General features: G+C 43.1%; 1 protein-coding gene across 1 annotated transcript in view; it reads right to left on the bottom strand.

The window, feature by feature from the left end:
- Positions 1–13,622, bottom strand: part of FAR2 (fatty acyl-CoA reductase 2) — a gene marked incomplete at its 3' end in the record, with an annotated part of 135,170 nt that extends 121,548 nt beyond the window's left edge. The window contains exon 1 of the mRNA XM_082851106.1: positions 13,525–13,622. The remainder of the gene's footprint in view (positions 1–13,524) is intronic.
- Between the last annotated feature and the right edge of the window lie 2,525 nt (positions 13,623–16,147).

Below are 16,147 nucleotides of genomic sequence, written 5' to 3'. Positions count from 1 at the left end.
TTTAATGTGCTGTTGGATTCTGTTTGCTAGTATTTTGTTATGGATTTTTGCATCTATGTTCATCAGTGATATTGGCCTGTAGTTTTCTTTCTTTGTGACATCTTTGTCTGGTTTTGGTATCAGGGTGATGGTGGCCTCATAGAATGAGTTTGGGAATGTTCCTCCCTCTGCTATATTTTGGAAGAGTTTGAGAAGGATAGGTGTTAGCTCTTCTTTAAATGTTTGGTAGAATTTGCCTGTGAAGCCATCTGGTCCTGAGCTTTTGTTTGTTGGAAGATTTTTTTTTTTTAGCATCTTTATTGGAGTATAATTGCTTTACTATGGTGTGTTTGTTAGTTTCTGCTTTATGACAAAGTGAATCAGTTATGTTGGAAGATTTTTAACCACTGTTTCAATTTCAGTGCTTGTGTTTGGTCTGTTCATATTTTCTATTTCTTCCTGGTTCAGTCTCGGAAGGTTGTGCATTTCTAAGAATTTGTCCATTTCTTCCAGGTTGTCCATTTTATTGGCATAGAGTTCCTTGTAGTAATCTCTCATGATCTTTTGTATTTCTGCAGTGTCAGTTGTTACTTCTCCTTTTTCATTTCTAACTCTATTGATTTGAGTTCTTTTTTTTCTTGATGAGTCTGGCTAATGGTTTATCAATTTTGTTTATCTTATCAAAGAACCAGCTTTTAGTTTTATTGATCTTTGCTATCATTTCCTTCATTTCTTTTTCATTTATTTCTGACCTGATCTTTATGATTTCTTTCCTTCCGCTAACTTTGGGTTTTTTTTGTTCTTCTTTCTCTAATTGCTTTAGGTGCAAGGTTAGGTTGTTTATTTGAGATGTTTCTTGTTTCTTAAGGAAGGATTGTGTTGCTATAAAATTCCCTCTTAGAACTGCTTTTGCTGCATCCCATAGGTTTTGCGTCGTCGTGTTTTCATTGTCATTTGTTTCTAGGTATTTTTAAATTTTCTCTTTGATTTCTTCAGTGAGCTCTTGCTTATTAAGTAGTGTATTGTTTAGCCTCCATGAGTTTGTATTTTTTACAGAATTTTTCCTGTAATTGATATCTAGTCTCATAGTGTTGCGGTTGGAAAAGATACTTGATATGATTTCAATTTTCTTAAATTTACCAAGGCTTGATTTGTGACCCAAGATATGATCTATCCTGGAGAATGTTTCATGAGCACTTGAGAAGAATGAATACAGAATAATTTGAATGAATCTTATGAACATAAAGTTGAGTGAAGAAGGTGGATAGAAAATAATGCACACTGTATGATTTTACTTACATATAAAACTCCAAAAACTGGCAAAGCTAATCTATGTTTGAATCTTGCTAATCTATGACTTAGCGGTCAGGATAATGGTTACTTTGGGGGTGAATAGGTAATGACTAGATGGCAGTTTATGGGATACTGGTAATGTTTTATATTTTTTTAAGTCTGGAAGTTGAAATCTGAGAGCTACTTATTATTGTATTTATGATATATTCACTTTTCCACATTTAAGTCATACCTCGTAAAAAATAATAAAAATCACATGGAGAAGAAACTCTTGGTGAAAATAGTTATTATTTATGTTCATTATTAAACCATACCTAAAATGCATAGGTTTTGGTTTTGGTTTTTCTTTGCTTTTTTGCTTTTTGTGGTTGTTTTGTTTTGTTTTGTTTTGTTAGAGTAACACTGAAAGCGCCTTGTAGTTTCATCACCATATTCCGTGGCGGTAAGGAGGAATCAAGTATTAGTTTCCTAGGTGTTATGGATTGAATTCTGTCCTCCTAAAATTCATATGTTAAAGTCCTCAACTGCAGTATCTCAGAATGTGACCTAATTTGGAAATAAGATTATCGTAGAGGTAACTAATTAAGTTAAGATGAAACCATACTAGAGTAAGGTGGACCCCTAATCCATTATGACTGGTGTCCTTAAAAAAGAGGAAATTTGGGGCTTCCCTGGTGGCGCAGTGGTTGAGAGTCCACCTGCCGGTGCAGGGGACACGGGTTCGTGCCCTGGTCCGGGAAGATCCCACCTGCCGTGGAGCGGCTGGGCCCGTGAGCCATGCCTGCTGAGCCTGTGCGTCCGGAGGCTGTGCTGTGCAACGGGAAAGGCCACAACAGTGAGAGGCCCGCGTACCGCAAAAAAAAAAAAAAAAAGAGGAAATTTGGACACATAGATATGCACAGAGGGCAGGGGAGTTAAAGACACAGGGAGAAGATGGCCATCTACAAGCTAAGAATAGGCCTAGAACAGATGTTTCTCTAACAGTCCTGGGAAGGAACCAACCCTGCCAACAACTTGCTTTTTCTAGTCTCCAGATTTCTGAGATGCAGGAGGGGAGGGTGATGCTAAAAGCTCTTCTGCATTAGGGAAACCCACACCCCCCACACACCTGCCTCAACTAGCATCTCACACACTTGGCAAGGCTGCTCTAGGGAATGGGGAGCAGTGGAAGGTGTTAGGCAGGGGAATCACATGATCTCTTTTCTGTTTTGGAACAATGGAATGTTCTGAATCATGTGACACACTGAAGATGGATCAGGAAAACCTAAGCATCTCAAACAGTTCTATGATCCTTGGGAAGAATCCTCAGAATGGATCTTTCCTGGGTCTGGAGGTCTTCAAGGGAGTAAAATAACCACTTGATTGTTCCTAAAGCAGTGGTTTCCCATGTTGTTTTGGTCACAACCTCTTTGAAACTCTGTTGAAAGCTATAAATCCTCCCATCAGACAGATACCCATACTCATCCAGATTTAAGAGTACAGGTGAGGATTTTTAAAACAGAGTATTGGTTTTTGATCTCACTTGTAGAAATAAAGATGGATGGCTGAAGATAATGGGGTTTCCAGCTGTCATCACACAGGAAGCCAGCAACTAACTACTAGCCCTATGCCAAGACTCAAAGGTACCGTTCTGGAAACTCTGTAACTTTCCCACGTTGGTTGTTTTTGCTCTTCCCCTATTTATTTATCCACAATGAAGAGCAGTTACTTAAATCACAAAGAGATTGTACGTCTATCTTTAAGGGCAGAAAGGAAAGGGGGAAGCATGAAGATTGAACCCAGTCCACAGCCAGGTTTGGGGAAAGAATGAGTAACTGAGAGGAGGGCGGCACAGGCTAATTTAATCCTCAGGATTTATGGTGAATAAAGGAGAACATTGTTTCCTTGGGGAGAATTTTCATTATCTTCCCTGTGGACTTTAATTCATTTTAATTCCATTTCCCATCACCCCCTTCTTCGTGTTAACTGCTCAGGGCTATGGGAAGCTAAATCACTGACTGGGGCTGGTTAGGAGGGGGAAGAATGGGAAATAAAAATATATGCATATTTTTTATTTTCACACTGAGGATCTTCGCTGAAAGATTTCACAAACTCCAAAGTTTTAACTGGTCAGAAATTGCCCAATGAATAGGGAGCACTAAAGCTTAAGGGGAGGTACTATAACTTGTTGACCACTATATTTGCAGAGCTAAACACCTGGCCTGGCACATTGTAGTAAATTGAATGAATGAATGAATGAATGAATGGAATAAAATGCTCATGGGATTTGCAGTCATAACATTTGGATATTATTCTACACTTAAATAGATAAGTGACAAGTCCCCTTGTGTTTTTGGGACTGACTTTTTCTTTTCTATAAAATAAGGGAATTAGAGCAAATATAGATAAGGTACTTGAACGTTCTACAATTTAGAATGTGAATAGAGTTAGTTAAGGCAAAGTTATTTGTAGTCACCACTATGTGGAGTAGATAAGATGGTGCAATATGTATGTATGTATATAGTATGTCTAAGAGTTTAGGGAAGGCTAATTTGAGAAAGTTTCACTCTGTCCTAAAAGAAACTGAGACCTAAATTTACCTAAAGTGCAATCCTGTGATCAGCAGTGCACTCAGCAGCACTTGCATAACCATTGCTTCAGGCAGGACTGGACCAAAATAGTAAGAAGAGAAGAAGGAAGAAGCAAAGTCACAGTTCTACTAAGGAGAGAGGTTTGGCAACTACAGGTTACCAAGAAAGAAGGAAACTGCTTATTTGGATGGAACTATTAACTCTTTCAAACTCTCCTGCAGCTTGGAGAATAGTTTTGTAAGTGGATCTTAATGCTCTCAAAGCTTCTTGGTACGAGAACACGTGTCCATCCTTTAGATCATACACTTATCTTCAGAACAAATAGGTCCTAAAGGTCTCATGTAAACAAACACAATGGAAACGAGTCAATTCAGAATGAGACAACAGTTACAGCATAATAGAAATAAAAATACACAGACTGACATAAAATTGATTTCATTAATATTTATCAGAGTATCTTATTTACACTTATGTTTCATGTGGAATTAAGTGGACAGTTTCTCTTAAGTTTTAGACAAATACTTCTATTTTTATTAAATGAATATTATCTATCTTTTTTTTTTTTTTTTTTTTTGGCGGTACGCGGGCCTCTCACTGCTGTGGCCTCTCCCGTTGCGGAGCACAGGCTCCGGATGCGCAGGCTCAGCGGCCATAGCTCACGGACCCAGCTGCTCCGTGGCATGTGGGATCTTCCCGGACCGGGGCACGAACCTGTGTCTCCTGCATCGGCAGGCGGACTCTCAACCACGGCTCCACCAGGGAAGCCCTATCTATCTTTAAGATGCTTTTATTACTGCATAAAACTATGCTGCTACTATCCACACACTTTTTAGTATTAAATGTCCTTTCTTGAAAATAATAAAAAAAAGTCTTTAATACATACACACATAGTGAATTGTTACACAGAGCTTCTTTTGTTCAGGTTATCAAATTCTTCTGGGCAGATTCTTCCAGTTTCTTGACAATATCGTGCATTGGTGGATCTAATTCTGCTTGAAGCGCTTCAGTGGTTTCAAATATGTTGGGACCAGACACATAATTTAACGATCTTCCAAATTTCCAACTATCCTGCCCTCAAGAATACTGGAGTTTGTGCTGACTTTTGTGGAATGTGTCCTCTCGCTGACCTATGATAAATAGTGCACCATTTTTCTAAAATGATCTAAAATGTGGAGCATTTTCACAATGACTTTTTCTCATTTCTTGGCTCAGGAAATATTATTCTTGCCTCCTATGGTCATCCTGTTATTCACCAGCGAATTTTACTGACCCAGCACCTCCCAGCTGAGGTGGATGGTTGGGTAAGTGGATAGAAGAGGCCGGATTTTTGCCTTTTTTTACACAGATTCACAAGGAAGAGTTTTCCCTTCTCCTCTTCCCCTCAAGTGTGTGTTTCAACACTTTGGAGCCATCTCTGGAGGAGCCTAGGAAGTTAAAATGCATTAAAAACAAGGTAATAGGGGCTTCCCTGGTGGCGCAGTGGTTGAGAGTCCGCCTGCCGATGCAGGGGACACGGGTTCGTGCCCCGGTCCGGGAAGATCCCACATGCCGCGGAGCGGCTGGGCCCGTGAGCCATGGCCACTGAGCCTGCGCGTCCGGAGCCTGTGCTCCGCAACAGGAGAGGCCGCAGCGGTGAGAGGCCCGCGTACCGCAAAAAACCAAACCAAACCAAAACAAAACCCCAAGGTAAGAGCATGTCCAAAAGCCAAAGGGGACGCATTGTCAACTGCAGCTGGAAAGGGCTTTTGCTGGACTGCAGAGGTTAAGTTTACAAAATTATCTAGGACTTTAAAAATAAACCACGACTAAAGCAATAGACACATGCTATTTTTAGTGTCTCCCAATTAAAGTAAGATGAATTTTTTTCACTGTCTACTCAATCATGTTCTCTACAAAAAGAAATATATAATATTTTTTGCTTTGATATAGTGTTGACTAAAGTGGAAAAATGGCTATTGAATAAAGATCTCACCTGAAACCAATTCTTTTTTTTTTTTTATTAAAGGCAGGTCTCTGCATTAGTCATGGAAAGTCCCCTGATGAATGTGGCTGGCAATCTGTTTGATTCCCACAGAACACTGTGTCCTGGAAAGATTTTGTGATCATAGCGATAGACCTAAGCACAGGCCTCCATCTCCCATCTTCTGGTTCTAAGTCCCATGGAAGCACCTACACCAGCTGTCCCCACATTTGCACCTGTGCTGTTCTGGTTATGTATGAAGCACCTAGGGAGTCTTGTACCAAAAATACAGACTCATTGAGGGTGTGGTGAAAAGGGAACCCTCCTGCACTGTTGGTGGGAATGTAAATTGATACAGCCACTATGGAGAACAGTATGGAGGTTCCTTAAAAAACTAAAAGTAGAACTACCGTATGACCCAGCAATCCCACTACTGGGCATATACCCTGAGAAAACCATGATTCAAAAAGAGACATGTACCACAATGTTCACTGCAGCACTATTTACAATAGCCAGGACATGGAAGCAACCTAAATGTCCATTGACAGATGAATGGATAAAGATGTGGCACATATATACAATGGAATATTACTAAGCCATAAAAAGAAACGAAACTGAGTTATTTGTAGTGAGCTGGATGGACCTAGAGTCTGTCATACAGAGTAAAGTAAGTCAGAAAGAGAAAAAACAAATACTGTATGCTAATGAATATATATGGAATCTAAAAAAAATGGTACTGATGAACCTAGGAGCAGGGCAGGAATAAAGATGCAGACACTAGAGAATGGACTTGAGGACATGGGGAGGGGAGTGGGAAGCTGGGGCGAAGTGAGAGAAGCATCGACATATACACACTACCAAATATAAAACAGATTGCTAGTGGGAAGCAGCAGCATAGCACAGGGGGATCAGCTCAGTGCTTTGAGATGACCTAGATGGGTAGGATAGGGAGGGTGGGAGGGAGGCTCAAGAAGGAGGGGATATGGGTATATATGTATGCATATGGCTGATTCACTTTGTTGTACAACAGAAACTAACACAGCATTTTGAAGCAATGATACCCCAATAAAGATGTATAAAAAATAATTAGTAAATAAATAAAATAGGCATGGGGTGGGGATGACGAAAAATATATTTGTCACCCCAAACTTAAGACCGTCACCCTTAAACCATCACTCTTCACAAAAAGGATGCATTAAAAAAAACAGATTTGCTTTATTGAAATAAAATTCAGAGGTGACTACTCACAGAAGATCCATGCTTAGAGGTAGCAGACTTCAACAGCTAAGTAATATTGGTGTTAATTACCCCCTCTACCTCTTAGGTGCTGGGTATGTTTATCTGAGGCCCCATCGTTTACATATGAATTCAAATGTTTGAATAACTTTCAAAAGCTATCACCTGCAAGACTGTCTTCTGCACCTCACATTGGCAGCTAACACTAGCTACACTAATCCACAATAAATGGCATTGTCATGACTCCGATGGTAATAACATTTGAGGAGCTTCTAGACCGTCAATTTACCTATTTGTATTTCTACCTTGACATGGACTGAATGTTTCAGTCCTCCCAAAATGTGTATGTTGAAATCTAGTCTCCAATGTGATGGTGTATGGAGGTGGGGCCTCTGGGAGGTGATTAGGTCATAAGGGCAGATCCCTTGTGAATGGGATTAGTGCCCTTATAAAAGAGACTCCTGAGAACCCCCTTGCTCCTTCCACCATGTGAAGTTACAATGGAAAGAAGGACATCTATGAACCAGGAAGTTGTTCTCACCAGACAGCACATCTGCTAGTGCCTTCATCTTGGACCAGCAGCCTCTAGAACAGTAAGAAATAAATTTTTGTTGTTCATAAGCCACCCAGTCTATGGTACTTTGTTATAGCAGCCTGAACTAAGACTACCCCTAATAAATAAAACAAATCTATTAAAATTATCTATGGCCAGTGAGTTTAGTAGCCTAGAGCAGGGGCCAGCAAACATTTTATGTTAACGGGACAGATGGTAAATACATTAGGCTTTGCAAATCACAGCTACTCATTACGTGGAGTCCCAAAGCAGCCATAGACAATAGGACGAATAGGTGCACGGCACTGGCTGATTTCCAATAAAACTTCACTCATGGATACTGAAATTTGAATTTCATATAATTTTCATTTGCCAGAGAACATTCTTCTTCTTTTGATTTTTTTCAACCACTTAAAAATATAAGCACTATTCTTAGCCCAAGAGATACACAAAAATAGGCAGGATTCAGATTTGGCCCTCAGGCCATAGTTTGCTAACCCCTAAGCTAGAGCACCAGGTGGATGAAGCCGTGGCCAGAGTCCATAGCTGTTTGAACTTGTCTCTTCTGCTCTGCTCTGCTGGTTATTCTTTGGTCATAAATCACACTTCTGCCTCGATCCCACCACCACGCAGATGCGCTGGGGACCAGTAAAGAAGATGTATGAGATTCAGTGCAAAATCATTGCTCCTACAGATGTCCTATGTATTCACACTGTGTTGCCCTGCCGGGGATATACCGTGAACATCAAATAAGGCTCAGACCTCCCATGGGACACAAAACGTCCTGTGAAATCTTCCCCATTGTCTGTGCTTCAGCTTTCTCACGTGTACATCTAGACTTGACAGAATGTACCTCCGAGAGGTCCTGTATAGCCTTGCCAGGGAAGTAGAAGTTAAAATTTTTTAAAAATTGTTTTTAGTCAGACTGCAGACCTTGCTTGTGAATATCTCTTCATCTATTATCCATATGTTAGAATTGTTTTCATCATCAACTCAGAACTTATTAACAGAGTCAGTTCAATTCCGGTCTTCTGCTTCCTTCCAACGAAGCAGTAGCATGAAAGACATGAGAGAAGCTGATGGTTAATAGACAGCTGTGGATGTTAAAAGGTTTAATCTATTAATATAGGGCAGCATTTCCCAAAGTGTGTTATGCTGAATGCTGACTCTGTTAGATGTTCTGCCAAAAAAAGCATTTCAAGGTCAAGTAAGTTTAGGAAATGCAGCATAAAATATCTCTTCTTTCTTGATGATTCTTAAAGTGCATTATCAGTATGTTAAAGGCTTTGAGGATTCCCACAATAAGAGTGCTTAACTAGGTTAAATTAAATGTTTCTCAAGCTTATGTGATGAGGGAAGTTTTTTTTCCTTCACTTGACTGTTATTAATATCCCGAGAAACTAATGGTCCACAGACTGCATTTTGGGACACTGATACAGACAAGGTGGAAGAATGGAAAGCTTCTAAGCAGGGGAGCAACTTATGTTGTAGATCAATCACTTTGGTGGGGGTCAGACTTTTCTCTCCGGGTTTTCATCATTTTAGGAGATTACCCCATGTGCCATCAGTGTGCTCAAGTCAGAAAGACAGAAGTCATATTTGTTTTGGTGGTAACCGCTTAAAAATTATAAAGTTCGTGCACAGTTCATTAATAATCTCAACAGTAGAAACGATAATATGAAACGCATATTATCTTCTGCTCTCTCACCTCTATCCCAACAGCCTGGCACACTTTCCAGAGATACCAGGCAGCGTTATCAGTTTCCATGTCACTTTTCAGCTCTTCTGTGGCAACTCTAAATCTTAAGCATCAGGAGGCTATGGTTTTGGATTATAAACATAGAGCAGTATCTACTGGAGGAATTTATTATCACACGTCTTTGCTTAGCCACTTCTCATCGCCGATCTATCACCAAGGTCTATCAATTCTACTTCTGAAATGCACTTCAAGTCTGCCCACTTCTCTCCATCTTGCCTGTCCGCACCATCACCAGCTCTGTCCTACTTCAAGCCCCTGATCCCGCTCGTCCATTCTCCTAATTGCAGCCACAAAGGTCTTAAAATTTAAATTAGTCTCTGGCTTCAAAGTCTTCAAAAGCTTCTCATTAAAATAAAATTCAGAATCTTTATCAAGATCTGTGAGGATCTACATGACCAGGTTCCTGCCTAGCCACCCCCCAACACACACAGACACACACACACACACACACACACACACACACACGTCCGGCCTCTCAGCAACTCCCTCACCCAAAACACGTGCCTTCTTTCTGTTCCTTGAACACTTCCAGGTTTTTCCTTTCCTTACAGTCTTCCTACTTGCTATTTCCTCTGCCCAGATTGCTTTTCCCTCCATTCTTTTTTTTTCTTTTTGCCAAGTTAATCCCTATGCTTCCTTCAAATACCAATTTAAATCTTTCTTTGTCAGAGACCTTCACAAACCACCAAATCTGAGTCAACCCCTGGTTTTTTCATTGCACCTGTTATTCTCCATGCTACTTCCAAAATTTTCTTATTATATGTTTATTTTTTAAATGCCTGTGAGATCCAAAAGGATAGGGGACACATCTGCTTTATTCCACACTAAATGCAGAAAAGTTGGCATTGTGTCTGGTCACAGAAAGGGCTTAATAATTATGTATTACACGACTGAAGCTAACCAGTGGAAAGTTCTCTTCGTTTTATCTCCTGCCTTTTCCTTACATGAAACTTTAGTTCCATCCAGATTTTCATCTTTTGCACAATTATCACCCAGAAGGTTCATTCATTCATTTCTATTAGAAGTGGAATTTTAAGGCCATCTCATGTAACTCTCCTCTTAAGCTTCTCTAACCATTTCAGTTTATTTTATTCTCTTCTTGGGAACTCATTGCACTTATTTTCTGTACCATTCATTTGGTGCCTAATCTTATATTGCCTCTTAACAATGTATCTGTTATGTTAATTAACACCTTATATTTACATATTTCATCTTGCCAATGATGTCATAAATCTATTGAGTACAGGACTTGGTACTTCATACCCTAAAGTTCACAGCACGCCTCTGCACAGAGTGCTGCATGAAAGGAGTCTCCATCCACCTTCTCTGGTGCCCCTATTTTAAGACTTTGATATGGAAGTTTGACCCATTTCCTTTTACTCTATTTTCTTCCTCAACCCTTCCGAGTATGTTGCCATCATACTGGGAATGAAAGCTGTGGAAAGGATAAGTTCTGAGGTCAGAGAGAAGCAATAAAGGGAGCAGTGTGGGGAAAGAGGACAGGCCCAGGGTTTCTAAGTTCCTCCCCCAATGGTACAGAAGGTGAAGACAACTTGGTAGGGGACTAGGTGTACTTTATATTGCCAAGTATCTCCCAGAATATTTAAAAGAGTGCCTTGCTCAAGGTTTTGAAAGTATGAATATTTAAAAGTTAAATGAGGCAAAAAGGATACCTTCTCAAAAATTTCAATCAATGACTCAGGTTTTCATTGTTCAATTTTGGATGAATTACACTGAAACATCAATTTAATTCAGGAAGTATCTTTGGGATCCAGGAAGGTATTCTGTACTTTTAGTTGCCAGTGCCAGTCTTGACCAAATAAAGACTTTTAAGGAATATTTAAAATACCACAAACCGTAGCTACTTTTTGTTTTATATTTTCTCCCACCAAAATATAAGGGTTATAAAGGTTCTGCAACCCTTTTAATGTACTTAACCAGCCTTCCTCAAGCTACTTCTGAAACATGGATTAGAAAAGTTAAGCCTGTAACAATACTGTCTTTGTTAGTATAGTACTCTTCAAGGTAAGTCGACAGTTTTACAATTATTAGCTCTTTTTACCTACCTGTCTTCACAATGACTCTTTAAGATGAATAGAGTAGTAGATATTGTCTGTTATCTTTATTTCGTCAATGAGGAAATTGGGCGTAGAAGGACTTAATGACAGAAGCATGCAGCAGCTAACTTTCCGTTTGTGTCAGAGAATTCACCTGCAGTGTAGGATGGCTGGGACAGGGTTGTTATTCAGGAAGTGACAGAACAGGCTTGTGAACCTGGCCTCAGGACTGGCTACAGAATTTGCAGGGTCTAGTGTAAAATGAAAATTTGGAGCTCCTTGTTTGAAAATTACTAAGACAGCTGAAAGCGACAGCAGAACATTAAACCAAGTGCAGGGCCCTTTTCCAAGTATTGGGCCCTGTGAGCTGGCCCTGCCTGAGGCCTCTGAACCTCTAACATCTGGGTGATGAAGTATCAGGGAGGCTGTGAGCGCCTGAAATTGTAGGCAGAATTCTGTTAATATGTATATGCTTCTTTTTCATATTCCATAGCTTTCATCAGATCCTTAAGTGGTCTGTTAACAAAATAAAGCATTAAGAATGCTTCTTCAAGAGTAATAAATGTTCTCAAAGAGACCAAACACAGAGTCACAAGAGACTGGCAGGGACAGCAGGTGCATGTTCCTTCAGAGACTATTTGTACATGCGTGAGTTTTCATGGGTGCACAAGTATTAATGCAAAGACAAAGAATTCTTAAGGCTGCCCAGATGTTGTCAGAAAGAAATAACATCTGAATGTACCTTCAGAAGATAGGAAAGGGAATGGTGAGACATTCAAGATGATGACGTCCTTCACAAGCCCCAAAGTGATATACCCAAGTAGGAGCTATTTTATTTATTTTTACTCCCTTAAAGGAAGCTTCTCCCTCTTCTTCTGTAATTAGATGTCACGCTCCCTCTTTTAAGTTAAGGAGAAATGTAAGATTTACCAACTCGTGCTGATTTATATCAATGTTATAGATAATTATAACCCAACGTTAGAAATAGGAGTAAAGTAGGCATTTGTTAACAAAGCAGGTTCAGAAGATGCCCTCAGAAACAGGGAAAGAGTGCTCTGAAGACCTGCATCCCGAGAAATACTACAGAAGAAATGCTGCAACTCTTGAGTCTGGCTGGTAAAACCCCATGGCCATCTCCTAGAAGTCTCACACACAAATATCCCTAATAGCGGATTTTTGCTGAAAGCCCTGCTCCTTCAGTCTGAGTGGCTGCCTTAAAATTTTACTTAGTCTTTTTGCCCTTTTAGACTAGATATGCTCCCCAGCCAAATATCCAACTCATATGAATGGGGATACAGAGAGATGGGTAACTGAAACAGCAGGGAAATTCTCAAATATCCACTTGCACAGTGTCAAACTTCCCTTGATGCAGCCTCTAACAAGCAGAAAAGCACGATTCACTTGAGCTTCCTGGTCAGTCTGCTGTCCCCACTCTTGTCCCTGTTCATGGCACAATGGGACAACCTACATGATTCAACCAGCCGCCGAAGCTCTGGCAGGTCCAGAGAGAACCTTGGTTGCTCACACCTGGTAACTCATCCTTCGAAGAATAAGTGTTCATAATTCTACTCATCCCACCCAGGTGAAAAGTAGGAGGTTTCTAGGATGAAGTCGGTCATTAATTCTTTTAACTGAATGGAATTGCCCCGTGGGTAATCGCCAGGGGTGCCCCCAGCCTTCCCTCAAGCCATCTACACCAGTTGGAATCTGGTACCTGCTCCCCTGCTACCTCCAAGACGCCCAGGCCCCTCAGGAAGAGGTGGAAAACTTCGGACGGGGACAGACCCCGCCCCGGCCGCCCCGGGGCTGCTCCAGCCCTTTTCAGCCTGGGGCTCGGTACCCGGCGAGGCCCGGGTGGGAGGGTCCGGTCGTGCACAGCCCGGGATGGGACTAGGGGCCGGAAAGCGCGCCCCGACAGTCCAGAGCGCAGGGAGGGCGGCCACCGCGCCCCACGTGGCCCTGCTCTCTCCTGGAACAGCCCCGGGGGCCGAGGAGGCCTCCGCCAGACCCGGCCGGCGCCTCTGTTTCCCCGGGCCCGCGGCCGCGGCGCGGCTCCCAAGTTAGCCCAGTCTGCCCGTTCCCGACACGCGCGCCCTTCCCGCCCCCGCGTGACCCACCTTGGCGGACGATGCCGGCGCCCAGCGCGCCTAAGCCGCGGCCGGATGGCTGAGGGCGGCCGGAGGCAGCTCCAAGGCAGAGCCGCGGAAACCGCGCGTCTCCCCGCCGGGGCCCGAGCCCACCCTGCAGCGGGACCCCGCGGCTGCCTCGCCCTCTCTGCAGACCCCGCCGGGGCCCGAGCCCACCCTGCCGCGGGGCCCCGCTGCTGCCTCGTCCTCTCTGCAGACCCCGCCGAGCCCTGCCTCCCGGCCACCCCGGCTGGCTCCTCGCCGGCAGAGGCGTGGGCGCTCGCGCGGCCCGGCTGCGACCCTGAGTACCTGCTCCTCTGGCGCGGGGCGGGCTCAACTAGTGGTCCTCTAAATCCCGGTCCTTCCCCGGGGCTCCGGGAAGTGCTCCGGCCACGAGGAAGCTGCTCTTGTCTTTCGGCTCCCAAACGTGACACTCTATATATCCGGCTCGGAGACTGGGTGTGGGGCGGGAGGAAACCACCCTCCCTCCGACCTTCCCCTCGGCCGCCGCGGCCTCGGCGTCGGGTGCGGAGCTGGCGGCGGCCTCTGCCCGGGGCGGGAGGAGGGCGAGGGGCTGGCGAGGGCCCTACAGGCCGCGAGGGGACCGCATCGTGGGCAGGGTGGCCGTCCGCGCAGGCCTGCCCCGCAGCTTCCATTCATTCAGCTCGGAGCAGATCCACTCGCTATTACTCGTGGCTAGGATTTTTTCCCCCATTAAAAAAAAAATCGGTGGGTGAGGGGTAAGGGAACAGGAAAGGCGCCCCTCTCTGGTCTGGAAAAGGAGAGCTCCTACACCTTGAGAGAAAGAGAGAGAGAGAGAGAGAGTTGGGGGGCAGGGGGAGACAGAGGGTCAGAGGTTCTACCGTGAACGCTTGGAGGACACACCTTTCCCCACCCACCCTAGCAGAAAAGGCAGCCAAAAATCCGAGTTTACTCAGCTCGTCCGTACTGTACGCCCAGTGGGAGGGATGCTCTGGTGTCTGCTCCAGATTGCGGAGGCGCCTGGCAATGACCGACCAGGGCAGTGTCCTTTTAAAAATCCAGGAGGGGCCGGAGGCGCGGTTTACTCATGTCCAGGGTGTGGAGGGCAGAAATCAGGCTCTGTCTGCGTCAGGTGGGAGTGGGTAGGTGGATAGGAAACTAGAAAGGATCAGAGATGCGGCTGCAAGAGTGCAGCCGGCCAGCTTTGCTCATCAGAGCTTCTCATCAGATTAAAAAACAAACAAAAAACAGGCAAACAAACAACAACAAAAACGTTTTGTTTATAAGCCTGGTAGCTTAGCTTTGGGGGGATTTGCTTTGGTCACTGTTACATTTTAAACGGGAAAACTGGACCGTCGTCAGGGAAGACTTATAGAGGGACAGAGAGGCACGTGAGTGGAGCTGTCACAGTCCTCAGCCAGGACGTGCTGAAAACGGCCAACGCCCAACCTCATTTCTTGGACAAGGTGGAAGGTAAATTCCCAAATAAACATGCTATGTTAAGAAAAGCTAAAAAAGGAACATTGCCCTATAAGTTGTCTTCATTCTCCTCATTACAACAATCGACATACAAAGAAATAAAATTTAATTCATGCAAGTTGGAGTTAATACGAGCCAGTTTTTGCATTAAAAAAAATTCACACCCATCTTGAATTCTCTTCTATTGGACTCTCTTCAATTGAATGTATTAAGCAAAGTGTAGCCTAAAGTTATGGTGGCTAATTTTCTCTGGTGATTTTACCTGAAAGCAAGAGAGACAGAAAAAGTTAGGACCACATAAATATACTCTTCGTTATCGCTCCTCCCACTCAAGAATAAGTCTGAATGTGTTCCCCAAACAACGTGTACTGAAATGATACTGTCAAATGGTGGTGAGATTGAAATCACTGCTATGTGATGAGTGTTGAAAACACTCATCACATAGCGGAAAAGGTAAATTGTTACAACTCTTGTTGCAACAAGTTTCCAAGGCTTAAAATGTTGAGTCACTCAAAAATTTTTTTATTGTTCTGAATCTTTTGGGGTTTTTTTTTTGTGGTACGCGGGCCTCTCACTGCTGTGGCCCCTCCCATTGCGGAGCACAGGCTCAGGATGCGCAGGCCCAGTGGCCATGGCTCATGGGCCCAGCCGCTCCACGGCACGTGGGATCCTCCCGGACCGGGGCACGAATCCGCGCCCCCCGCATCGGCAGGTGGACTCTCAACCACTGCGCCACCAGGGAAGCCCGTTCTGAATATTTTAATATAAGATTCTCATTTCTTAGAATATATCCAAAGAAAGTAATTCACAAAAGAGAAATGTAATATGGACAAAGTTCATGTTTATTACAACACTATTTATAAAGTAGAAAATAGAAAACATATTTTCAGTGGAGTGTTGATAAATAAAATGCAACATTATTATAGGCTACAAAACCATAATTTTATTTTCACCATTTAAAGTAATATTTATGTATGGATAGTGTATTCATTTGCTGGGACTGCCTTATCAAAGTACACAGACTGGGTGGCTTAAACAGAAATTTATTATCTCACAGTTCTGGAGGCCAGAAGTCCAAGACCAAAGTGTTGGCAGGATTCTTCCTCTGAAGGCTGCGAGGGAGAATCAGTTTCATGCCTCCTACCGAGCTTCT

This window comes from Leucopleurus acutus (assembly GCF_964270905.1).
Source record: "Leucopleurus acutus genome assembly, chromosome: 11".
NCBI classification, from domain to species: domain Eukaryota; kingdom Metazoa; phylum Chordata; class Mammalia; order Artiodactyla; family Delphinidae; genus Leucopleurus; species Leucopleurus acutus.
This window is presented reverse-complemented; position numbering and strand designations above follow the sequence as displayed.